A 26,235-nucleotide genomic window follows, 5' to 3' on the forward strand; every position below is an offset into this window, starting at 1 on the left:
CAACTCATTTCCTTCTGATGCAAAATTGACCATAGAGAAATGGTAGAGTTATGTCAGCTTACATTGGACCATGGACTCCAGAGACATTTTCTCTTTGCCATGCTTGTCTCTTGCTCTTCCAGTGAATGTGAAATTAGGAAATAATGAAGGAAGCTGCCATGGGAGTGTATTGTCCTTGCAACTTGACCAACATTTTACCTGCCCAACTGGAAACGCAGGTGGTCTTCTAAAAGCAGACAGTAAGCCAACATTTTACAGACTAATGGTATTTTCAGCCCTGACCAAAACAGACAGGCTTAGATTGCCCTTTCCTTTGCACTATTTTTTGTAATGGTTTGATTTCAATGAATAGAGGGTCATGCTCTCAGCAATGTAAACCAGACCAGATTTGTGTCCACATCACTTGTGCAGCTCAAGGTACCCTTGTTAACTTAAGCTGCAAAGGGGCTGTGGTATTCTTTGAGGAGGGCAGTGCTGTATGAAGGGCAGGGAGTGAGCCAAAGCTCTTCTTCAGATGTGCACTGTGGTTCTATCCAGACTCATCCACTTTTACCCTTTTCCTTGGGTTTGAAATCTCTTGAAAGCATCCACCAAAGATGACCATGAAACACAAATGCGCATTTCAACAGAGCAGTTTGGGAATGTGAGATGTCAAGAAATATGCAGAAATAATTTTAAAAAAGCAATCTTGTGAGCCACCAATTGAACCTGTTGAAAATTCCTCACCATTGTTGTGAGGAATTCCTTGAAATTGCCAAGGATATGGTGCAGGGGAGGGATACAGAAGAAGCCCTGGTGGAAGTCAGAGGGGAAATCCATTGTTTGAACAAAAGCTTTGCAAATTGTGCTGCAAATTGTGTGTAGGTACAAGTTTGTACAACTTCTCCTCTTTGAGTAGTCGGTTCATTGCTTCCGGAAGGAGAAGCAATGGAGTGAAACTTTGATATTGTTTAACAAAGCAACCTGTGGGGAGAGTCAGGGTGGGGTCTTGGCTTTCACCTTGGTTCCTGGCATGCAGGGAAACCCAAGAAAAAGCCACCTTTCCCAAACCAAGAGACTGCTGCTGAATTTCCAGCCCAGATTTCGGAAGAGAGATGACTGCCCCAGGGTTATTTTAGGTAGCTACCCTGATTACAGCAGTTGTGTTGCAGTACTGACACAATCCCGCTCGCTGCTAAAATGAAGCGACACAGCAGATTCGGAGCAACTTCCACAAGCTGAAAATCAATACATTGAAATAACATGGGCGAATTCTGATCCCAGTCACATCTGGGGCATTCTGGAAGCTGCAGCAGCGTTGTTAAGCCAGCCTATTGCTGAAGCTCTTCTTCAGACCAGCTGCTCCCATGTTCCCACCATCCCACTTGCACACAGGGTTTGGAGTGGTGTAAGTCAACACCTCCACTCAGTTCACTCATTCGTGCTCTTTCCAGCTTTCCATGCAGGGCCAGATGAGATCACTGTTTGTTTGTTTGTTATTTCTTGGTCAGTGCCTCTGACAAGTTCATAAAACAATATTAATGGATCAACGCAGAAAACAAAAGATTTACATATTTTAGCAAGCCGAAAAGCAAATAGATTTACAGTTAGCACTGAGACCAACAGAATAGCTTGTTTGGGACAAAATTTTATGTTTGCATTCAAGTTTGAAAAATTTCATTAAATTTAATTTTTTTTAACTGGCATTAAGGATGGTGGCAAGTGTTAAGATATTTGTTCTCATTGGAAAATCAAAACATTCTGTTTTGAAGGGTGCTTTTTCTGAATGTTTGTTTGTTTGCCTCAGCGGGAACAATTCTGCAGAAATGAGGCAAATTCTCAAAGAGCTTTCATGTTGCTGAATCCCTGTTTAAAAAAAAAAGGGAAAAAAAAAAAAGCAGCTAGAGTTGTTCCCAGCATTTCTTCCAAACTTTTACAGAAATTAGAGTGAAATGGTAGTGATTAACATGGGGTGGGGGGGGCATCACCCTTGCAGTAACTCTATCCAAGGCACTGGATTTACTCAAGATGACTTTTGGGTCGTGGTATTTCTAAAGCCTGTAGTCTTCAGCAGTTCATTTACAGAACATTCTTCTTCAATGACATGAGGGCAAAATATTGCAGATAATGGCCCCAATGTTTACACAAGACAAAAGAAGCAGGATTTACTCAGACAACAACAGGCAGGTGCTGAGGTGTGGATGCAGATGGGCAGTAGGTTCACTGCATGGTGCAGCCAACTCATCAGGACAGCAATGGCAGCACATCTGAAAGGGAGCTGCCTTTGACCTCCTCTTCCTCCTCACTTCTTGGTTTTATTTGGTTGTTTTCATTTGCTATGTCAGGTCCTTCAACCATTAATCTTCAATGTGTCATTAACCCACATTTTAGAGGCTCCACCCTCCCATTTTGCCAGGCTGTGGCAGCTCCACTTGTGCAGCCCATTTAGGTTACCCAGGAGCCAGACTTCATCCATGGGTATGAGAGAGAGGACACCCACATGAAAAGCCCATGAGTCTTTCAGACAGGGGCAAGTGTCCTTCCAAAGAGTGCACATGGTTCCAAGGGAAGGCAGAGGAATTTGCATTAAAATAAAGTGTTGGTTATGGGAGTTAAAAAAATACACATAACTGGGAAACACTCTCCCCCATAAACTGGAAAAATACCAGCTATTGTGGGCTATTTGCCAAGGATTCAAATTCTCATGAGCAAGCTTCTCTGAGCTCATTTGAAAATCCTCATGAACTCTGTTGCCATTCACTCATTAGGTTCAGGATGAAGACAAACCCTGGAAGCTGCTGAGAATCCAGAGGGCTGCCAGTCCTCCCAAATCCGAGCGTGGGACTCAGCCGAGCTTTCCCCACCCCACAGAAAGCAGATGAAATAATGTTTGGGCTCGTTCTGTCCATCCCCCATGTGGTGGAAGCAGAGGCAGGGATCAGCTCGCTTTTGTTTGCAAGCTTTCACAATAGCAAAGGGGTTGGCAGAAAATCAGGTATCTGCATGTGTATTTGCAAGGAAACCCAAGGCTGCTGTCCAGCTCCAACTTGACAACTGCCCACTCTGTGGCACACAAACACAGAGCCCCTCTGGATGGCCCGGTCATATGATGGGCTCAGTCCACCTTCAGGTCACTGGGCCCTGGTGTCCGGCCGTGGGCATCCCTAGGGACATTAAGAACATGCCTTGGGGTTTACCTGTTTTACACTTTGCCTGGCTATTTGTCCACGAGTCTGCCAGCAGCCACATCTGTCCTTGTCCGTACCCAGGGGCTGGGGAGCCTGCTCAGGGGTAAAGCTTTAAGCATGAATAATGCATGCTAGCAGCCGCATGGGCCCGTGGCATTACCTGTAGGTAGATGTGTGTGTGTGTCAGCTCTGGGGAGCTGATCCGAGCATGCAGCAGGGAGGCAAATGCTGCACATTGCACAAGCTCCCCGAAGTGAGGAGGGAGTGTAGGACCCCCTGCCACAAAGTGCTTATTTGATTTCATTTTAGATAAGGACATTCCAAAGTTAAAATCCAAGCCTTGATAATGGTGATGAAAAATGAAACTAGTGTTGAATGCTCACTGCCATTCCCTATTTTTTTTCTTTTCACAAAGACATGAGCAAGTTCTTTCTAAATTATAAATAAAATATGATACCTGGAAAAGAAGGAAAATTCAGAGGTAAGGCTCGGCTCAGTCTCTTGACCTCTTTGCTGTGCAGCTGAGCAGTCAACACTGGGACACGATTCCAAGACAGACTGTGGGCATGTCCATAGCTGTGCACAGCTGAGAAAATAAAAGACCCTCAGCTAGGGCAATAACCCAGATAAAGCATCACCTTTCCCCGCCACCCCAGCAGCTGGGGGTGTCACTGATTTCCCCAAAGCCACAGACTAGAGTCCAGTGTCACCCCCCCAGCCATGGCAGTGGGACACGTGGGTGGCAGTAGCATGTGCCTCTGAGATGAGCTCATAAAGTCAGTCACCTCCTGATTTTCTTCTTGAGTAGATTTTCACAACTCCAGCTGCACAAGTTGAACGTACTGTGTGTTTTCCCCTGGTGCAGGGTGATCCTGGAGACCTGGAGGCACAGCTGAGGATGTGTGGGCAACCTGGGCTGGGCTGTTGCTGTTTCCAGGGGAAAGCTGCTGAGGGAGGATTTGGAACATCCAGCATTGATTTTTGGATGTCAGTGTCCAGGAAGATAGAGATTGTTTGGGGAATTTGGGGTGTTCTTTTTTTGTTTAACAGAAACATTCTTCTAAGACATTTTTGGAAGCACTGCTGATAAACCTCAACACTGAAATCCAGGTTAATGGAGCAGGGGAGGTTTGCATGGCACAGCCTCAGATTTGGAAGAAAACCAACAAAGATCAACCTGGTTTAGCCCCAAATCTCACAAGGGCTCACAGAGAGCCATTTCAGGCTGCTGTTTGCACAGAGGAGGCTTGGTCTTTCAAAACTTTTTGTATCTAAATCTCTTTTGCAGTTTGCAAGGGACGAGCAGTGATTAGCTTTGATGCAGATGGCTGGGGAGGCCACAAACATCTGCCACTGCTTTCCTCCCACCATCCCAATGCACAGGGGGAGGTTACTCAGGGAGAGGGTTATGCATGTTTTCTTTGCTGCTATTTCAGAATATGGTTTGTAAATTTTAATTCTAGTGATGGCCTGATGATGTTATCTGATGAAATGCAACCAGAATTGTGACCTGCAGCAGGCAGAGAAGAGCCACTTGTGGGGTAGCTCTCGAGATGTCCCACATTAGGTCCACAAAGTCATGGTGCCTTTCTGAAGATGAAAAACTTTAAAAGAGTGATTTAAAGGTAAGAGCACACACTGGCTCGTTCAGGCAGAACCACTCTTCCCCCTCCCTGAGCCTACCTTTAATTTCTAATTATCAGGACTAATGACTGATTATGTGTCTCCAGTGTTCTCGACTTTTAATAATTCCTGTCCCAATATGCTTTACCGCTTTCCGGGGGAAATGTTATCTGAAGTGTGAAATTAACCATTCTTTTGTTATGAACTCACCACTTGGCCATAGCTGCTACATAGTTTCAAACCTGAAACATATTTGAACTGTTTCCAAGTTCATCTAGAGCGTGACCTTGTGTGTTTTAATAATTATAATTTCCTCAGTAAAGTACAGCTCTAGAACCAGAGAAAAAATGTACAGACAGCTGCAGGGGTGGGGATGGCTGACCTTAACGATGAGCTTTACAAATATAGCAAGAGGAAAGCGATAAATCTCTGAAACCAAAGTGCTTTCTCATTTTAACCCCTAGCATGCAGCAACGCTCTGATGGTAGAGGGGAGCAGACCTTCCTGCAGGCTGCCGCAGTGGCAGTGGAGATGGGAATGTGGAAGGACAATACAGAGGAGGTATCAGGTTGATCTTTCTTTTCCCATTGAGCTGCTCACATGTCAGATTTTTCATCTCCAGAGTGGTGGTGTAAATCAGCTGAAGGCAGCAGGATTTGCCCCTGCTCTGCAGAGCCCTGGCTATGCGTGCACATGTGAGTAATCCCGTTGGAATCAAGGACTTGAAAGAGGAGCGCGCAAGAGAGTCGTGTTTTGTAGATATAAGGGCTGGAATCTGGGCCACATGGCTCAGGACAAAGAGACGTGTCAGTTCTGCACAAATAACATAGGCATTCGCCTTCCAAACTCCAACCTACTTAGCAAGTGCCAGAGTCACTCTTTCCATCCCACGTCTTGGGGAGCGGGGACCAGGACAGCGGGATGACCTTTGCAGGAGCTCGGATGAGCCCAGGGACTGGGTGCTCCTGGCAGCCAGGGAGAGGTGGGTGCACTGCAGCCTGCATGCTCTGATGGGGCAGCGAATGGGATCTCGCTGTGCAAGCAGGGAAGAGCTGTGCTTTGAGCCGTGATCTTGCTGGGAACAAAAGTCTGCTGCAGCCTGCTGTAGGTACCATCTCTGCTGCAGGGCAGTTCTGACCATAGCAGGAGGAAATAGCCTCTGTTTCTCCTCCAAACACTTTGCCTCTGTACAGCAATCAACTCCTAAAGCCTCAATGAAAGAGGGTTACAAAACAATCAAAGGAGAGAGGGAGTGTGAGAGACCACCCAGGTCAGGGTGCGTCTGCAGGCATGCATCACTCCATGCAGTGTAAGACTTCTCTGAGCCACTTCTGGGAGATTTTACCGTAGGAATATGACTAACACAACACTTGGCAAAGCAAAGACTAATAGTGTGATTGTTCTGTCGGCTTCTTCCCTTCTTGAGTAATATCGTGCTGAGCAGTGTTTGAGTGAGCGATCTGAAAGGCCTTTTCATTATTGTATCGAAAACTCCTCTGACTGCAGATCTCTTAATCAAAGGACTTTTATGTAAAGTCACATTTTTTCCAAAACCAGAAAAGTTCAGGCTCAGAGCATAAACATTAGACTCATTATTTAGAAATAGCAAGTAAGTCCTTTGGGTTCTGGTATCAGATCAAAGCTAAAAAATTAAATTGCTTCAGAAAAAAAATTAGTTCATTTTGGGAATCAGCATATTTCTTGTTTGCTTTTTCATTATGGAGCTAAAAAAAGGAATAGTGAGATTCTGCCGGTGGTTTTCAAGTGTTTTCCAAAACTGGATGGATGCTGCATGCTAAGAACTGCCACAGTCTGTGGAGGCAGAAAATATTTTGTTGACATGACAATAAAAACATTCTGCAGATTTATCGAATTATTTTCTCCATCACCATCCACAGCCACAAGAAAGCAGCATGATCCCCACCCTGCCGTGGAACAGAAACCTGCTCTCAGCTGGCACTGCCTTTGAACTGAAGTGCTGGAATCTGCCCCAACACGTGGAGGAAGAGATTTCCCTCCATGTTGTGGGTGAGACTTGGGAAGAGGCCTCAGGTCAGCAGTGTCCCCCACCAACACATGGCCTGACCATGTTGTCCCAAAGAAATCACTCCTTTTGGGACTGCCCAGTGGTAGCCACTTTACTAATGGTGGTTTGGGCTGAGATAATTAGTTTATTATTGCTAATGGGTGTAGCACCACTATTCTGGTCACCAGTGCTGTCCATCTTCCTCCAGCCCTACCTGTCACACTTCTGTCTCCTCCTTGTTTGTGGCCCTTGCCTGATTTTTAGGTTGTGGATGCACAGGTGATGGAATTGGCTCTTGGCACAGGTGGAGGATGGAGATGTGGGGGTGGTGGAGGGCCATGTCCCACAGATCAGACACTGCCAAGACAGACACTTTCTCCATCCAAGACAAATCCCACCCTGGAAACAGCTGCTGCTGACAGCAGCTCCCACCCTTCTGGTGGTGCTGGATGCTGAGTCCACAGTGCTGACTGCCATGTTGGGGTATCTCAGGAGAGAGGGAGCGAGGGGAGAGGCCAGACTAATATTTGGGATTGCTTTTTTTTTACCATTGCCTTCCTGATATTTTTCCCCAGCATCCATTATCTGTTGTGCTCACAAGGCAAACATGACCAACCTTAATTCCTGCTGATTTTTGTGAACTCTGCAAGTGCCTCAGAGAGAGGTGGGACTCTCGAGAAGTACCAGGGAGAGCAGGCTGCTGAGGGCTGAGGAATGGCAGAAATGCCGCATGTTTTCTGTTTGTGACACCGTGGCTGATGGGCATCATTTAATCACACAGCAAGACCGGTTCACTCTACCTTTACACCAGTCCTTAAGATGTTTCCCTTATCTCTGGCTTTCTGTGGAGGGCTGGGGTTTTCCCTGTCTGGTTCCTCTGTCACCTACAGGTGGCTTTCAGTGCTTAATCCCTGGGAAATGTGAGTTGTCTCCATGACTCAGCCGCAGTTTCCCTGCTCGGCTGTCACACGGTGTTTCATCTTTTCACTTCTCAGTCCCCATCTGTACAAAGAGGTCAGTAATGAGAGGAAAACAAGCATAGCAGGGCCAGCTACACACAGATCCCCAAGTGTTGAGGGGCCATACAATTTCTTAAATGAATTGGTCACATGATACTCATGATACTCTTTTTTTTTTCTTTTTCTCCTTTACTGGGTAATTGGAACTTCATAGACATTAAGAATCTGAAACATGCGTAACAGTTCTTTATGTACAAACAGCTTTTTCTCTGCAAACTGAGGGGCTTGTGGGGAAGAGAGTCTTTCTGTGAACACTGGAGAGAGCAAGCACCTGTTTCCCACAAGTGTTATGATTCCCACAACTGGCACGAACAGTTGATATTCAGGGTATAAATGCAAAATTTCCATCTCTGCATCTCAGGATTAGCTGCGTTGTCCCCAGTTAAACCTCCTCACCGAATATATATAACTAAATCTTTCCAAATGACCATGCCCTGCTCCCTCTCATAAGTTCTGCCTTCATCTGGCCTAACTTCTGCCCAAGTCTTTGCATTTCCTATAGGCTCAGCACTTGAAGACCTCAATTAATTTCTTAGATTTGGAGGCCTCCAGCTAGAAGAGACAGGAGGCCCAAGAACTTGGGTGGATGAGTTGCTCCTCTGGGTCTCATAGAATGGGAGACACGTAGCCATCAGATTGGCACTGTGCCGATGGAAAGGCCCCTGCTGAAGACAGAGTGTGTAATTTGAACTTGTAAATTCAGTAACATGGGAACCAATTACACAGAAACCCAAGCTTCAGCAGGCAAGGCTGCACTCTGCTGCTGCTCTTCGGCGAACGACACGCAGTGAAGGTCGGGATTGAGCTGATGCTGGGCTGGCAGCAATACTGAATCCTCTGGAATTTGTGTGTTGTCTTCAGAAAGGAGGAATAATGTAGAAAAAACACTTCTGGCCACCCACTTCCATGCTGCCACTCAGCCCTGACCCATTATTTGGGAAATTTCTACTTGAGGAAGGAAAGGATAAATCAGAGTACATTAAAAAAATAGCTTGAAATTCTGGCTCAAGGCAGGGAATCAGAGGAGAGCAGAGTCCAAACTTTTCTGCTAGTTTAGTAAAATGGTGTGATATGATCTATTAAGCAGGGGAAAGGAAAAAAGACAAGCTCTTTTGCAGGCATTGCTGGGCAATGTGAAGAGACACCTGGGAAGAGACTTTCTAGCAGAAAGAAGTGGGCTCAAGGAGGTAGAAGTGGCTCTTTCTTAGATGTTATTTTTCTTAACTACCTTCAGCACCATCTGATGGAGCTCACTGATCACACCATCACGCTTCCCAGTGCGGGGAGATCGTGTGTTACACACGCTTGAACACGGAGAGCTGGTGCTGGACGCCAAGAAAGCAGCTGGGAAAACACACCACAGCCAAGGGACCTCTGCACAGGCACCACCAGATGGGGTCTGGACATGGAGGCCCAGCTCCAACAACCCTGCACCCCACTCCAGTGTCAGCACAGCATCACACCATGGCAGGAAAGCTGCTTTTTGGGAAATGGGAATAACACCAGCACAAATCGCTCCCAACTGAATTGTTCATGGACCTTCAGACACCATCAAAGTCAGGAGCACAGCATGTTCGTGGCCAAAATCAATCACTCCATTCTCACACTGGGAGGGGGAAGGGGCAGCAGTAAAGGGATGTTATTCTGTGTTTGAAGGAAACATTCGACCAGAGACCTATTTTTCTTTCTGTAAGAGAGTAAATTGGCCATAACTGCAAATGAACTGCAGGGATCCACTACAGACCAGGAAAAAAAATTCATTTTATTTCATTGCAATTTCAGAATTTAAGGAGTAGAAAGTATTGATTTAAATAATTAAACCGTTTTGTAATCTTATACTTAAAAGTGTCTGTCTGTAAACATGGACAAAAAGGACATTATAAGCTTTTGAGGAGAACATAAGAGTCTAAGACTCAGGGAGACTTCTGGTTCTCTGAAACTCTTAAGTTGTCATCTAAACATGTTTTAAACTCTGGCCTGCCTGCATTTTTGCAAGTGACAGAGATGTTCCACTTGTTTCTCATGCCCAGACTTCACCCTTCAGTGCTCCACTTGTTCTCTGCACGCCTTGAGTCCTGGCTGTCACTCTTTGCCTCTGTGTCCTGAGCCCCTTTGAGCAGTTTTCATGTCTCTGGGCTGCAGTCTCTCTCTTTGTTTCATATCTGAACCTATCCCTACACTTCCATATCTGCACTTATAAAGTATCTCTTTTCTGGTATTACTTACTCGTAATCACTCTATAATTACATTGTGGAGCCCTGTCAAGCTCCCAGGAACAAATCTCATATGAAGGATGCAAAAATGGACCTCTATCTCAGGGAAAATTGTGGCATGTCAGAGATGAGGAAGTTGTTTGATCATTAGTCTTATCTAGAACAAATTGCGCATAATAACCTTTAATATTTTCTATCAGATTTGGTTCCTCAGAGAGACACAGGGTTTTTTTTAATTAATCTGTATTTAACGGAATCATTTAAGTATATCTGAGCCCCCAAAATAAGATACTTAAATGTGCATTAAAAAATAAATAAATCACTAGTTCACTGAATGTGGCCCTTGTTTCACTGCCCTTGACATAGGCTTTAGAACTCAAAACTTTTGTATTGACTTAAGATAAATGCTGCAAGACCATAAGCAATCCATTGTTCTTATGGTACCCAATAATCTAGTCCTTTTATTTAAATATGATATAAGTAATCCCAGAGCCAATGAAAGCACGGAGTGACTAGGTGCTACGTTCCACAAATACTGTATTGCATAGAAGAGTTTAACTCCTTATCAGAAGAACAGTTGGCTGTGACCGTATTAACAATTATATTATCAGTTTTCCTTGGCAACATTTATGTGTCAAAATGTATCATGGGTTTCACAGCTTAGCTCCAGAAATAGGCTGTGATCCGGGTGACATCATACCTCTCTCCGTAAACCCCTTCTTTTTTTGGTTTTCATCCTTCCATAAACACTTGTACTCCCAGACCTACACTGGACCCACTCAGGCCACTGAGGCATAACGAGCTCTTCCCACCTTTCAGCATCACAGCCTGGAAGGAGGGTTGAAAATTTTACCAAAAAAGGTTTTTTTGTGCTGGAGAACAGGAGACTTTGCAGCTCTGCTGTGGCAGCGCGGGAGAAGTGCAGAGGCCGTGTTAAAACCGTGACCACTGTGGGGTGGACAGGCACCAGAGGCTGTGGGTGACTGAACAGGGCTGTGGGCTCGCTGTGGGATGTCAAAGGATAAGAACGTGTCAGGGCTGGGAGGTGCAACTCCCTCTCTCCATCCGCGTCCCGGGATGAGCCACGCCATCGCTCCGCCCGTGGCACGGAGCAGGGGAAGGCTGTGAAAAGCCAGGCAGAGCTGAAAGCCTCCTCTCCAAAGCCTAACTGGGGTTTTTAAACACTAGGGAACACGATTCTTACAAAGGAAGCCTTAGAAAGTGGCATTGTGAAACTGCATTGCAAAACTCAATTAAGTGAAGTTGCAAGCAGCTACGCAACAGTGCTGTGTTGGAGGCTGGGTGCCTCTGGGGTGATTCACGAGCAAACATTGCACTGGTTTTCAATTTTATTATTTTGTTGGTGTCTTTTCAATTTTTTCACAGGTGTATATTAAGGAAAAATTCTAGAATATGTTTATAGCATTCAAAGGCATTCTGTCAAGCCTTTCCTTTTAAAAGTCATGAAGGATGAGGTAGTAACTAAAAACATGTAATACGTCATCACGATCAGTTCCATGTCTTCATGAATGAAGCCACAGTCCAAAACATTTTCCTTTATTTTGGAGGACCAGTTTCCCGGATCTCAACATAATTGGCTTTTACCTTCAAAATCTAGGAAGTTATAAGATGGGGTAAAAAAAGAAACCAACCAACCAAAAAAAATCCACCACTGAATTGAAAAGTTGTCTTAGGAATCACTCAGGAAAGCTAAAACTAAGCTAAACTTTGAAATTGAGTGTTTGGATCACATTAAACTCTGGGACAGGGTTACTCAAGTTTTAGCCATTCCAGTTTTGATTTCATTTACTTTGGAAAAGAGTTCAGCAGCAGTGAACTTAAGGCACTACTGTCAGTAACTGAAGAGAAGCTTTATAATGGACTTTAAGATCTTTTGGGTTTTTTTGGAAGCTTCTGTGTAATTCTTCATGCAAACAGCTCTTCACTGGACAGATAGCATTTGAATATTGGGATGCTCCTATCAATCCCTGCAGAAGTTTGGAAGTGACACACAGCCCAAAATAAAGATATACTTAAAAATTTCTTGGTTGTTTTTTTTTTTTCTTTTCCATTTCCTTTTATTTTTCCCTCCAAAAGCCAGAGGCATAATTAAAAAAAAAAAAAAAAGAGAGAGAGAGAAGAGAGAGAGGGGAAAAATACAGTGGAATTGCAGAACAAACAAGATGGCAAAATAACAGAACTATTTTTTAATAAGCTGGGAATTTGCCTCAGTATGCAGTTCTTGGAGGAGAGGAAGTTTCTGTGAGCTGGCCAGACTGCCTGTTGCAGACATATGGACACCTGGAAGAAAAGACAGAAGAAAGTTTTATTCTTGTATAATCCTAAGGTTTTGTGACAAGGATAAGTAGTCCTTGTTAAGGAAATCTTGAAAGATTGTAGAACCTGTAAATTGCAGCTTTCACTGGTTAAATGATAAAGAAGCATAAACCTGGGATCTTTACTCTTCCTGTGAATGCAGGATAACTCCTTTAACATTGATGGAGGAAAGTTGTTTTTGAAAGGATAGTCCAGCTGGTGAAAATAAAATACACTGAGAAAAGTGGAGATGGGGAGGGAGAGGAAGGGGAAATTCTATAAATAAAACCTATATTTGAGTTAAGCCCTTCTTGAGCTTTAATGACTTATGTTTCCTAAGGGAAGAGAGGAATAAGAACTGTGATGAGGGAGACAAATACTTGTTGAAAATTCAGAAGATATTTTCCAGGGTCCCAGCCTTGAGGCTGAATGGGAACAGAGCTGGACTCGCACGAGGAAAAATACAAGATTAATGAGGAGAACTGTAAAATCCAGAAGAGAAGAGAGATGCAGAGATGTGTTCCTCTCACTGAGACTGAGCACGGGATAGAGGAGGATTAGAACCTAAACTTTGCTCATGTGTCAACTTTTCTTCAAACCTAAGCTATGGAAAGCTTCTTAGCTCTGGGATGATTTTGCTGGTCTTTCTAAACCTTAATTAGCTAGCTATTAATTCCCTATCATCATTATTTATTCTAATCTATTACATGGAGGCTGGGACCAGCTGTGAAGCTGAAGGGAGGGATCTCTGGAGCACCACAGTCTCTGTTCCAGTGACACTTTGCTGTGGGTGTCCAGGACAGGAAAAGGTTGCAGTTTATGCGGTTTATTCTGAGCTCTTTTGTAGTATGAGATGACCTGAATTATGCCTAAATATTGGCATTGGCTTCAGCTGCTTTACAGGGTTCTCTGGTAGCTCTGGGCACTCTTGCTGGGGACATCTTTGGTGAAAAAGCAACAGCAAAAGAGTCGTCCTGCTTCATCAAATGTTCCCTGAGCTATGTGTGTTATTAAACACACTTAATGTGTCGGTCATCTTTTGTTCTTGGGATGCAATGGGTTGTGATACAGAACCCTCCCTTGACACAAGAGTTCTGGAAATGGGCATTCAATGCTACCTCTGACCTTAAAGTGAGATGAATTTCAAGAAACAATTAGGAGTGGAGAAATCAAACCTTCTTAACGCACCAAAAAGGAAGGAGGGTATCCCCTTCCCTTGCCTTGCAGAGATCTTCCTTAAAATGAAGTCCTTCTATTTGCAGCAAAGCATGTGCTAATGTGTGTGGAAGTGTGTCACTCAGTTAGATGTCATCCAACAGTTGTGACACTCCATTTTTAAAGGAAATGTGTTTTGCCATCAGGACTTACAGCACTAATATTACCAGTACTCATTTTCATACTTCATGATCTGCAAGTACATCAACCCAAACAGCAAGGTTGCTGTTACAAGGGAGCATGAGATGATCTGAAGGCAATACAGAAGTCACACAGGCTGCAAGTGTTTTACTGGAGTGCTTCAGAGGCACTTTCTCCTTAGGGGTTGACACAGATGTGTCTCTATATTTCAGAATTCATATTGGGTTACCAGAGCTCTTAACATGTGCTTACTGGAGGCGTTAAAAATATTCCCATCCCCCTTGTGAAGTGCTTGGATAGGCTGTGTGTATGTCTCAGTGCAAGCACAGCTCCTCAGGTGCTGTTTGTGTGTCCTTGTGACCAGATTTAGGCTGTTTGTAGATAGCCCATCCTCTGTCACGGGTAAGGATGAGGAATGCAACCACCTAAATGACATCTTTTAGCATTGGAATTTGTTTCTCTCACAGGGCCTGAGAAACAGAGAATCTACCAGTAAAAGGCATCTCCCTTTGCAGTTAGAAATAAATATTTTCATGATATCTCCCAAATATTTGATGAAGGCAGAAATACTGAAAAATCTACGACACTGAAGGCACCTTTTTCCCTCTGGCACACTGGAAACAGATCTTGTGGGAACCAGTGGGAGTTTAGGTCCACAGCACTTGTATTCACTTGTCCACAAGATAAGGTGGAGGTGAATCTCTTCATATTCTGAGTATTGAGAAAAAGGAGGAGGTGGAGCAAAGTGTCACCTCTCAGCTGAACTTGAGACAAGACACAGCCTCACTAAATCATTGTTTGAACAGAAACATCAGATGTCCACCACCCTGGAATGGTGGACGTTGGTGCAGAGGAGCAGAAAATGAGGTTTCTGCTCATTTAGCCCCCAAGGTTTTCTTCTCTCTGTGCCAGTAGTGTTCTAGGGCACTTCTGCCCACAGATCATTCCCAAGCTTGATGGCTTTTTTTCACACCAGAAGTGGGGCTGTTGGGAACAGGTAACAGCACTCGTGCTCTGCCTGGAACATGGGATATTTGCGGTCACGCACATCCTATCCTTGAGTGTCTCAAGTCAACTTGTGTCAAGAAAATGCATTTGTCAAACACATCTGTTGACTTTTCTGAGCAAGTTGCACAAGATGCTCACCTCTCCTTTCTAAAAAATGGGTTGTGTTGCAGCCAACATTGCTATCAGAGCTCAGGAACAAATAAATGTGTGGCTCATCTCCAAGGGGCTTTCCCCCTCGTTTCCTCACAACTGACAAAGAAGCCAATGTTGTTTAAGAGTAAGACAGGATGACAAATCCATGCATGTGCTCTACTTTGTAGCTGTCTGAGCCTGCTGCAGAGTTGTCTTAAGAATGACGGCATTATTATATATTTCCTGGCACAGACGACCTAAACTGATGCCCATTTTCTTCCATCTGCCCTGGGAACTGCAAGGAAAAGAACACACAATTGTACCCCAGATGGATTAAAGCAGGAAATATCATCTAAAATGATGGAAAAGCTTGTTGTCAAGCAAAAAAAAAAAAAAAAAAAAAAGTTCAAAATAATAATTGAAAATATTAAGAGTGGACAGATTTCTGTTGCGGTTCATAAGTGGATGTAAAAGTGGAACAATCTCAGTAGAGCAATTGTGCTGTGTTATGCCACATTGTGGCCCCAATTACTGCAGTGACATTCTTTGGGATGCCTACAAGCATGAAATACTTGGGTAGGGGATTGATTTATTGTAGCTGTTTGAAACACATATCCAGCAGAGGAAATTTGGCCAATTAGAAAACAAACGCACCCATCAGAGAACCACAGCACAGTCTTAATGTTTGTCAGGATTCACCCAATAAGAAATAACAAATTAACCTAATCCATCTCGGGGAGCCTGTCAGGCTTGTAGGCAAAGGAAACTAAGCTGTGCCATGGAAGGATCCCACACAGTTTGCTGCAGCCAGAAAGATCTGCTCCTCTTCCTCGTTAGCTGCTCTCCTGTGTCTGAAATTTCCTGTCTCTAGGGAGTCAGGCTGGAAAGGAGTTTGCTGTGGAAGTTGCTACTGCGAAGTTAAGATCTGATAAGAGGGGGAGACAAACCAGAGCCAGCTAACAGCTCTCTTCCTCCTCCTGATTCTGCCATTTGCCTCTGGCTGCTCTTCTCCCACGTTGTGCATGAGGACGGAGAAATATGGATTTGCAATTGTTCGGAAACTCCTTGTAACCTCTGACATTACTGCCAGCTCCTCATCTCTTAGAAGCCTACTTAAATTACAATAAAACAGCCCAAAAGTCCTCCCCTCTTCCTCCTGTTTCCTGTAACTAGAATTAAGCTCTACCCTGACTCTCATAACAACTGTGGGTTTATGAGCTACCTACACGTCAAGAAATTCCTCCTGGGAGATCCATTAATGAATGAGAAAGAGCAGTACTGAGCGAGCTGGGGAAGAGTTTGCACCTGGCAGAAAGGTCTGATGGAATCATCACTGAATTGTGATGGTGAAGACTGGAGAGTGTCCTTGGATGTCCCTGTGAAGTGGAACCATCTGGACACAGCCCTGGGCAGCCTACTTTAGCTTGAGATTGGGTTGGACATGGTGACCTCTAGAGCTCCCTTCCAGCCTCAGCCTTTCTGTGATTTTGTGAGCCCACTGATGAACTTCGTTTTGCCCAATCTGTGCAATTTCTCACTGCCTTTGTAGCTCATGGATGTAGTACCCATTTCCTACACTTAGTTTTCCATTTTAAGTATTAGAAAAAAAAAAGACCTCCCTGCCTCACGCATGTCTTCTGCTGAGACTTGCCCCGAACACCTCTTACCCTGACAGACCTGTAAATCTGATGGCACTCTCCATTTGGCTCATAGCTTTGGCTTGGGGGGGGGTGGGGTTTGTGGGGAGATGAGGGACTAGGGACTGGAATATCTTTTCTATTTTGCTTTCTGGGGTTAAATATATTGCTTTCTCTTGGTTTAGACTGGCAATTTTCCCACTGACACCCTGGGTGGTAACATGGCCATGCTAAATTCAAACTCCCTCTCAGGCTCACTGGAGACAGAATTTCAGCCAGTGTCTTCTGTCACATTGCCCTAGGTCAGCTCTAACATTTAGGACTTTTGAAAATGACATGTAGGTCCCCTGAAGCTCCCTCTTCCCACTGAGAGAGGGACATGAAGGTCCCTCTTCCCACTGAAATAACTGATTTAAAAAGATCTGGTCTTTGACTCCTGAAAAATTATAATCTGTATTCAGAGAGATGCATATTCTAACAACTGAAGATTTCGTTAGATGATCTGATCTCCTCTATGACTCACTCAATGTCATTTAACTGCAGAGTTCTCTAACTCCTTGATTAAGAAATGTCTTATCTGTAGGCATCTAGTCACCATCTGAAGACTTCAGGAGACAGGCAGATAAAAAGCACTCCTTCATCTCTTTGCTGTATTTCCTTCTTAGACTTCAGTCTGTTACATCCTCTTTACATCCTGTCAATGAATACAGTAATGGGAGAATATGAAATACAGGGAGAGCTTAGTGATTTACAATCAGAATGAATGGTATCCCTCAAAGTTAGGGGCATGTGAAACTTGTCAATATGTATTGGAGTGTTTTTAATTTGGGGAGAGTTTCCATGGGGTCAGTTGGGAATATAAACAAACTTGCTTTCACATTGCTGAGATTTTGACTTTGTTTTTCAGTTATCAAAACACTCCAGCCAGCTCAGAGACTAATGAGAATTCCACCCACCAGAACCAAATTATGTTTATGATGGGTAGAAATGGCTGAAAATTCTGACTTTTGAGTGCTTGATGAAAGTGTGTCTATCATTTTTCAAACAGGAAAGAATACATTCTGATGTAAATATGGTCAAAGACTCTTTTCCATACCAATTTTCTGTGTAATTAATAACATGTTGGGTTGGGTTTGTTCGTTTTTTAAGTACAGAGATCTTCACAAAAGCTGTGGTTGATTCTGAAGTAGGATATGGTTCGTATAAAAGTAACCCAGAGAAAGAAAGCCATAAATCAGACAGTCAAGTTTATGATCATAAAAAACTTATTACCTTTGCAATAATGCTTTTTCTTCACTAGAAGGGGGGAAAAAAAAGGAGCTAATTTATAAAATACAACCAAAAAATTAATTTCAAAATAAGTTGATTGCAACCCATGCACCTATCCAAACTGCACTGGCTATGTTGGTATAAAAATAAGTAATTTTTTTCCTCCTGTCAAGTCATATGCTAAGATCAGGAGGAAGATATGGAAAAGGTCAATAAGGATCAGCCTTTGAGAGGGACAGATTGCTCATTAATGAGTGCAATAGACTGATCACCACAGAAAGAATAAAATTTAGTGATTGTATCTAAGAAGTATGAATGTTTTTCTTGTCAAATGTCATTCTCTTTAGAACTTGGCAATAGTAACTTACTGCAATTTTCTTTCAAGTGAATTTCAGCTGGGCTGTGACTCTGTGTGTAATCTTTTTCTCATGATGGTAGTAAAATTTGACATATCAACTGTATATTTACAATGGAAATAAACTTCATTATGAGTCCCCAAAGGGATCTGATCTAAATCTTACTGAATGAAAAATGGAAACACTCCCATTGACTTCTCTGATCTTTGGTCAAACTATTGTAGCTGTAGAATTCTCTCACTTTCCCCCTTTATGCTTTGCTTTTGGAAACCACACGTATTTTAAATCTCTGTATCCGAGTCATCTCTTCTTTTGTTCCCATTGGCTCACAGAGCATTGGAGGCACACTTGCAATGTAAAACTGAAAAATTATCATCTTGTTTCAGTGCTGTTTTCTTGGCAGCAGAGTGTACGAGTACAACAGGGCTGAAATCCCAAGTTTACATTAGGCTGCACAGAGCAGATTTCACAGGAAGGTAACTGCTGACTTCTGTAGCATCATGACTGGTTTCAGGGGAGTAGAATTTGGCCCCATTTCTGCAAAATAACTGTGGCTTTCCTTAGCAGTCTGATCACGTCATAATTCACTTTAATACTCATGTATACTGGCCCAAGGGCTTATATAATTATTGTGCCTGTCTCATCATGAAAGATGTATAACTCACACCTGAATACAAGAGTAGGAACTTGTTGTTTTGTTTAGATTTTAAACATTTTAAAATCATTATTAAATGAGCAAATTACATATGCCCTGCAGAAGAGGGTACAAGTCAAAGCTCTCTGGGTACTTCTTACAACTCCTGCCACAGATTTTGAAGAGTAATATTTCATTAGAAGGAAACATTGATTAATAGGACTGTGATGAATTTATCTGAATATAATGCAAGGAGTAAAAAACAAAGAGAAACTCATTGGACATAAACTGCATTCCAGTGGGATTTCAGAATATTTCATAGATCAATTAATACTTTACCCTAAGCCACAGGATGTCATATTCACGAGGGACTCTAATTACGCAGTTATGTGTCAGGAGTGTTATTTACATAAAGGTTTCTGAACAACCCAGATGATCTTTTCTAGTTAGGATAAAGTCCCGGAAGGTGGGACTGGGGAAGCAGAGATTCCCACATTAGCCACACGCGAAAGCAACAAAAAAATCAAATACTCTCTGAAAACAAGTGTCAGGGAGAAGATGATATGTAAACCCTAGGGAAGTGGGTAAAAAGGATCTTTTTCACTTCCACAGCCTTATACCAAGGTCTTTGGAGGTTTGCAAGTGGAAGTATTAAAACCCTGGACTGTGGTAAAGTGAAGAAGATGCTGCAGACATGGGATAATCCAAGATTCTTCATGAAGGAAATGTGCCATGCTGATGGAAAAGCACTCAAGGGCACTGAGAAAGCTGTTTCCAGTCACTCCACATAAATTGCAGTTCCCTTCCTACCTCATGGGGTGCATTCAGACCTTCACTGTTAACAGGTATGTATTTAACTTTGTGGGGGTTTTTTCTGATTAATTTAGTACTTGAGCAGATAACTATTATAAACACCATGAGTATTGGTTGTTGTAGGAATTGAAAGGAGTATGGGGCTGTAAAAGGCAGTTTCTTCCTTTTATTTTCCCTATAATTTACGTTAATGCTCTTAATTTTCTTTCTTCTCCAGCCAAATCAGCAGAATTTGTGTTAAGATAGGTACTAAATGACTGCATTATTCAAGGCCAGCTCCACTCCTGGGGTCGCTGTTACAGCTGACTGTCTGTAGAGTTATAACATCCTCCCTCCTCACAATGAGCAGGTGACAATTAGATCAGCTTTACCTCCTGTGAGGAAGAGGATGGGACAAGGGCTGAGCATTCACATCCTGCCTTCTCTGACTCAGGAAAAACCAAGTTTTGAGCTGCCACTCAGGCAGCTTCTGCTCCTCTGCTGCTTTGACACGGTCAGTTAACACTGAAGTCTACAGCTTTTCTTTCTCTGTCACCCTGATGGGAGATGTCATGTCCAAAAGACCTTGGGGGAATTACAGATATTATAAAATCCAAAGTCTTCCTTTGTGGCAAAGAAAAACAGATAAAAGCTAAGGAGGCCAGAAGGGCTCCACTACTGACTGTGCTGGTTCAGTTATTCCTGTCAGCCACAGTCTTGTACTTGTCTTTTCCCATGCAAAGGAAGGTTTTAGCTGGAGGATACTTGGGTTGGTGCTAATTGACCCATCCTGGCTGCAAGAGCTTTTATCTTGGTGGCAAAGCTAATCCTAAATCAGTATCATCCGTTTGACATTTACTTTCAACCCAGCCCAAAGTGAAACCTCAGATTTAGGTGAAGTTGTGCTCTGCTTTACACTCTAATGGTGCTCAGAGAGGCTACAGTCCTGAAACCAGCCCTCCATAAACCCTTGTGACCTGCTGAAATCCAAGTCAAAGTGACACCTCTAGCATCTTCTACAGTATTTGATAAGTAAAACTCAATAAACTGAGTTTATATCTGTTATTCCCTACAACTTTCCTCATAACAGTGGTCTTGCATTTTGTCTGAATGATACCCCAACCTCCATCATACTCCAAAGGGAACAAAACCCAGCTCAGTCCTGTCATCTGCTTAATCTTTTTCTACTGTTACAGTCACCTGCCATGGCTGACCGACCTGAATCCTTACCTTCTGTCAGATGTTTGTTCTCTTGGTGAAATATCTCGGTGCATCTTATGAAACAAGTCCAAGGATTTGCAGGAAAGCAAAGGGAAATTTCAGACTGAAAGCAGTGGAGGCTCTGGCTGTAAACTCATGAGGATGGCAGGGAGCAAACAGGGTGATTTGTCCCACTGAAATGCTTTAACCCAGTCTGCAAAATCATGGTTGGCAACTGTGGAGCACGCAAGTATCAAAAGGAAGCACGGGTTAAAGGGAGAAACGCAGTAAAAGAATGTATCCTTTGTGCAGGGAGGTTATGCATCTAACAGATCTCTGCTGAGTTACTTCATAACACACCAGATGCCAGCGACCTTATGGAAAAATGGAATTACTTAGGACTTCCATGTCAGAACGCTCGCAGGCATTCCTCCTGGCTGACCGTGCTTCTGCCGCAGCAGCTCGAGTTTTGGGTTCTCTCCGCGTTTCTGTTGTGGATGTGTGTGACTGTAGTGGCTCTGTTTGCCATGGAGCAAAGGGACATTCACATGCCATGAGATCTCGAGCTGGGGACAGAGCCCTGCCTTTTCATCACTGCTGTAAAAGGGGGAGCTTTTAGTGCACCCTCTCCTCTCGACCATCAGGTCTTGCCCTTTACCAGGCGCTGTGAGTAAAGCTGAGCAGGATGAAAATCGTTTCCCCGGCACTAATCACATTAAGAATTTCAAGCCTGGCTGCCAGGAGGGTGATAAATAAGAGCTAAACCACCTTGATGGATCTTGAAGTTTCACCGGAATTTCCCTTGCCTTGAAAATGGAGTCCAGCCACGATAAGAATTGCCACGGCTTTCTTCACTGATGGACCTTCAAAGAGATTCCTCCTTCAAGGTGTATCGGACAGGAGATTCCGAGGAGAAGGGGGGTATTGGGGCTTTACTGAGGTAGAAGTTAGAATTTTAATTTTATCTCCCATCATGAAGACAGCAGAGCTGCCCCTCTCGTACAGCTCTGTCAGACCATTTCAGAGACCGACTGGCTGAAGCCACCCACTCCATCTCCTGCAGTCCTCCCTCTAAAACACTCTGTATCCAAATGCTTTGTGAAGCAGCTGCCCCAAATTCTCCATCAGCATCTGGCCATTTTTTTTTTCCCTTAGCCCAGAACTTTTAGGAGTCTTTACAAATATTAATGCGGGACTAAATATCTGCTGTGACCTTACTGGGAAACTGAAATTCTGGGAAAGATGGAATGTGTTTGCAATTTTTAAATCTTTTGTAATTTTTTTTTTATTTCTTTATAGCAACAGGGCATTAAACTTTAACTAATTAGGTGTTTTCTTTATTAACTTCATTGACTCACAATTGGGATTTATCCACAGGAACCAACCTCTGTTCCTCCATCAAGTCCAGCAGCATTAGCTCTGTCCCTGCTCTCAGCTAGAAAGAGTTTTTACCTTCACTCAGGTCCTTTCTCAGGACTTTGCTGAAATAAATTCCCCTCCAGTTATTGTTTGACCTGCACAGGACTTGATACGTATCAATTTTTTATTTTACAACCTGCAGACCACTTTGGCTTTCTGGTTTAAATATGATCTAGATGTAGTGCTAGTCTTATTCCTGCATGGTTTTGCCAGCAGATTATGAAAGCTACCAATGGAATGCAAAAGGTGTTAAATGAAAATTGAAGACTCATCTAATCCCAAGGCAACACAACACTTTAAAGAGGGCCTAAGAAAACACAGTTGGGTTTTATATGGCATAGGTAGGCGCATTTGCTAACAAATGAGCTACACAAAATATGTGTGCACTTCAAAACAACTGACCCTTGGGCACATCAGCCTGTGGTCACATACATGAAAGCAGGGAAAGCTGTGTTATTTCTCTGAACTGGCAGACGTGTTAGGAGGCACCTGGGTAACGAGCCAGCACTTTCACTGCTGCTCCAAGCTCATCTTGGCTGCATCTGCTCAGTAAACAGAGGTCTGTGGGAACAGAAATATTCCCAAACTTGTCTAGCTTTTTCCAAGTGCATTCATTTTTCTCTCTAAATTCCTGAGTCCTCTTCTGAGAGATTGTCAGAAAGAACAAATGGAAACAATATTTTTTCACAGACGGGAGGAAATCTGAACTAGACAGATCCCACCCACTCTACACGCTTTACCTTTTTCCTACCAGTCAAGTCACAACTCTGTTTTAAGCAGATCCTTTGCTGGTACTGCATTTGTGTTGTAGGTGAAACCTCGTTGCTAAGGAAGCGCAAGACTCCCCTGAGTCATCAGATTAAGTACCTTGGTAGTTTAACACTTCCAGGATGCTTTGGAGCAAAGGTGTGAGGATCTAAATAGGTCTTAAATTTCAGTATCTGATTCTCTGGGCTCTTGTCTCCTGAGCAGTCAACAGGAGTGGAACAATAGGAGTGGTGATAAGCTTTCCTCAGGAACTCTGGCAGGGTTATTATCTACCTGATGGGATTAGTATGGTAAATACCTTTATAGTGCAAAGCTAAATAGGAAGATGTTATTTTTTAAAGAGTCAGTGTGGTTGAAATCCGAATCTCCCTGTCTGCCTGCACTTGTGATCTTACTGCCAAGTGGTCCATGGTCCTGTGTAAAAGAAGGGTTTTTATTAGCTTCCCCATCCTGTGCATTCATTTTACCTCCTCCCCAGCTCCTCACCTCAGCTGACTTATGACAGGCACCATCTACCCTATCTGGAAGAAAAACAAACAGTCCTTGTGCCCTCATTGTATAAAAGCAAGTTTAGCTGGTGCTCCAAAGCCCTGAACTGGGAGAATTTGATTGATTTACAGTATGAGCAATCTCATGAGAAGTCCCTTATATCATCAGGTTGTAGATTTAATTCTATTGAAAATAACTTTCTCATTCCCCAAGCATAAATTAATGGCTCAGTAATTTACTGAGTCAGTAAATGCTAAATCTTTCAATAGAAGAGAAGAGGTGAAAAACTATTCTTCAGAGGAGCATTAATGTGTTGTCCTTTTTATTTGGTTCAATAATCACATTAATTAAGGCAATTTTAATTAAATTATTTTCACCTAGAATGACTCCCAAAATTGAAGTTATTAACGATAAGAACACTAATGGCTCATCTATGCCACAGTGGGTTTTCATAACAGCTGTGTTAACTACAAGAGCTTGCACCCCACAAGATTTTCAGATTAAGCAAGTGGGTGTGTTGCACCCACTGCACTGACAGAAATGTCACTATTGTCCACATTGTTTTTATTCCTGCTCTTTCTCCATAATAGCCCAACTCACTGTATACTTGCCTTCTTTGTCCAGCTTGACATTTGGTCCCACACAACCAAATAGGGTCTGGTTTGAGGTAACCAAGTAGGAGTTGGTTGCACTTCAGGTTCTTTTTTTCTTTCTTTTCTAAACAGGTCTGCTCGATAACAGAGCAGTGAGGCATTTCTGAACGCCACAGGGGCACCCACTGTGGAAAAGAAGCCCCTACCTACATTTTTATGGTCTGTCCACACATGAAAAGGTGCCTTTACAAGATGTCCTTCTTCATACTCTAAACATGAAACCTGTAATTAAACAGGAAAAGCGAAGTTACCGAGCAGTAAGCACTAAAAAAGCTCGTGCTTCAATAGTGTTCTGTTTCTGGGAGCTCAGGTTTAGCCTGAAAGGATGGAAATGGTGCAAAAAAGCAGGTCACAGCTATTTCTAGAAATTGTGGAAGTGATTGGAGCCCCTTGACGCCAGGAACTGGAATTTCCAGACAGTAAAGTAGCACTAAGGTAGACTGTATCCGATGCCAAGGAGCTCGCAATTATTATGAATTCAACCACAAATAAGTGCATTTCAGGTGGGATTAAAAGGCTGAATTAAGACTACAATAGCGTGGACAGTCAGCTAAGGATGGAAGTCCAGGCCGGCAAACCAAGCTCTGCCCATAGGAATGTCTCACGGAAAACAGGCAAATTGGCATAATCAGAGACCAAAATGCTTTAGCTCTTGAAAGTCTTATTCTCCCTCTGTTTTGCAAATGAAGGCACTGCATAATACAGAAATTCTTGTGATTAGACTAGATGAAATTTTTAATTACTTGTAGGATCTTTCTTGAAAGGAGCCCTGAAACAGAACAGTGACTATTACTTACATATAATACACACTTTACAGTCTTCCTAATTACATACGTTTCACCAATAGCTATTAAGACCAATTAAACGTGCAGTTAGAACACCTTAAATTGCATACCATGGACAATACCGAGTAAATAAATAATTAGGGACTTATTAAAATGCAAATTCATAACATAAAGGAGCAATTGTGGAAGAAGAAAGTGTTTCAGTTCATGACTTATTGACTGTATCAGCTCTTCTGGTGGGTCCTTCTGCATTAATGTGAATGCTGCTGACTCAAAAGACACAGCAGCAAAATGGTTTGTTTTGGTCAATGCCTAATTACATACAGCTTTTAGATCCTGAGGTCTTGACTTAGTGGATTTTAATGGCTCTAATTTTAAATGGATTTTAATGGCTTTAATTTTAAAGAAAAAAGGAAGAATTCTGCACACCCAAAGTCTTCATAACATTCTGGAAAACAAACGTTTATTTTCTATATACTGTATACTACTCTATTACTGTATATTTTCTCTGTATCTGTCTTTGCCTATCATTCAAAATTAGTACATTTTTCCCTTTTTTTCAAGTTTAGCTCACAGAAAAGGAGCCATCCTGTTTGCCAGACTTGTGACAGTGAAGTCTGAGATCAAATGGAGCTTGGAGAGCAGAAACTGGCGTAGATCCCATCAGGGCTGTGATTTTTCAAGCTTCAGCTGGGTCCTACCTGAGGCGTGGACTCCTGCTTTGGATTCATGGAGCTGCATTTCAACTCCAGCTTCTGCTGTGCCTCATGGTTTTTGAACACAAAGCTCAACAATGTGACCAGCCTGCCCAAGAGCTCATCCAAAGCAACATCAGAGATCATCTTTTATGGTCAAACACATTTAAATCTCTTCAAACATAAGTCGTTGGATGTTCACAGATGAAGATGCCTTGGAAATGCTGTCCAGGGAAGTCTTTGCAGTGCTTTGGGTTGTTTCAGGGCCTCTTTTGTCCTGTTTAAATCACGGAGACATAATTTACAGCTCATGCAGTAAGGCATGCTGTGTGCACTGAATAAATTTTATTCATATAAGGAATTGACTCAGATTTCTGAAACTGAGAGTATTACCTTAAAAGTCCTCTATAAAATGTTTTAAAAAAAGTTGAAACCTAAATTTCTTATATTTTTCAAGATGGAGGAGGGAATTTCTATGTGATTCTCTCCTACAAACGATATTGGCATTATTTTATTGACATTGATTCCAGCTTTGTTGCAATAGCTTTCTTCTGATGCTGTGTTCTTTGCTATGACTTGGCTAGACTTGCCTAGAAAACCAAAATTAGAAGAAGAGTTGCAGTTCAGAAAATATTTACTGCTATACTAATTACATATAAAAGTAACTTTTACAAATCA

The 26,235-nt window shown here is 42.8% G+C and overlaps 1 long non-coding RNA gene across 1 annotated transcript; it reads left to right on the plus strand.

The window, feature by feature from the left end:
* Positions 1-5,602: 5,602 nt before the first annotated feature.
* On the plus strand, positions 5,603-10,383 carry LOC109143582. The gene is made up of 3 exons (XR_002043846.2): positions 5,603-5,772; positions 6,689-6,842; positions 9,070-10,383. It is a non-coding gene; the product is annotated as an uncharacterized LOC109143582 (long non-coding RNA).
* Positions 10,384-26,235: the final 15,852 nt, after the last annotated feature.

Source organism: Corvus cornix, chromosome 14 (genome assembly GCF_000738735.6).
Source record: "Corvus cornix cornix isolate S_Up_H32 chromosome 14, ASM73873v5, whole genome shotgun sequence".
NCBI classification, from domain to species: domain Eukaryota; kingdom Metazoa; phylum Chordata; class Aves; order Passeriformes; family Corvidae; genus Corvus; species Corvus cornix.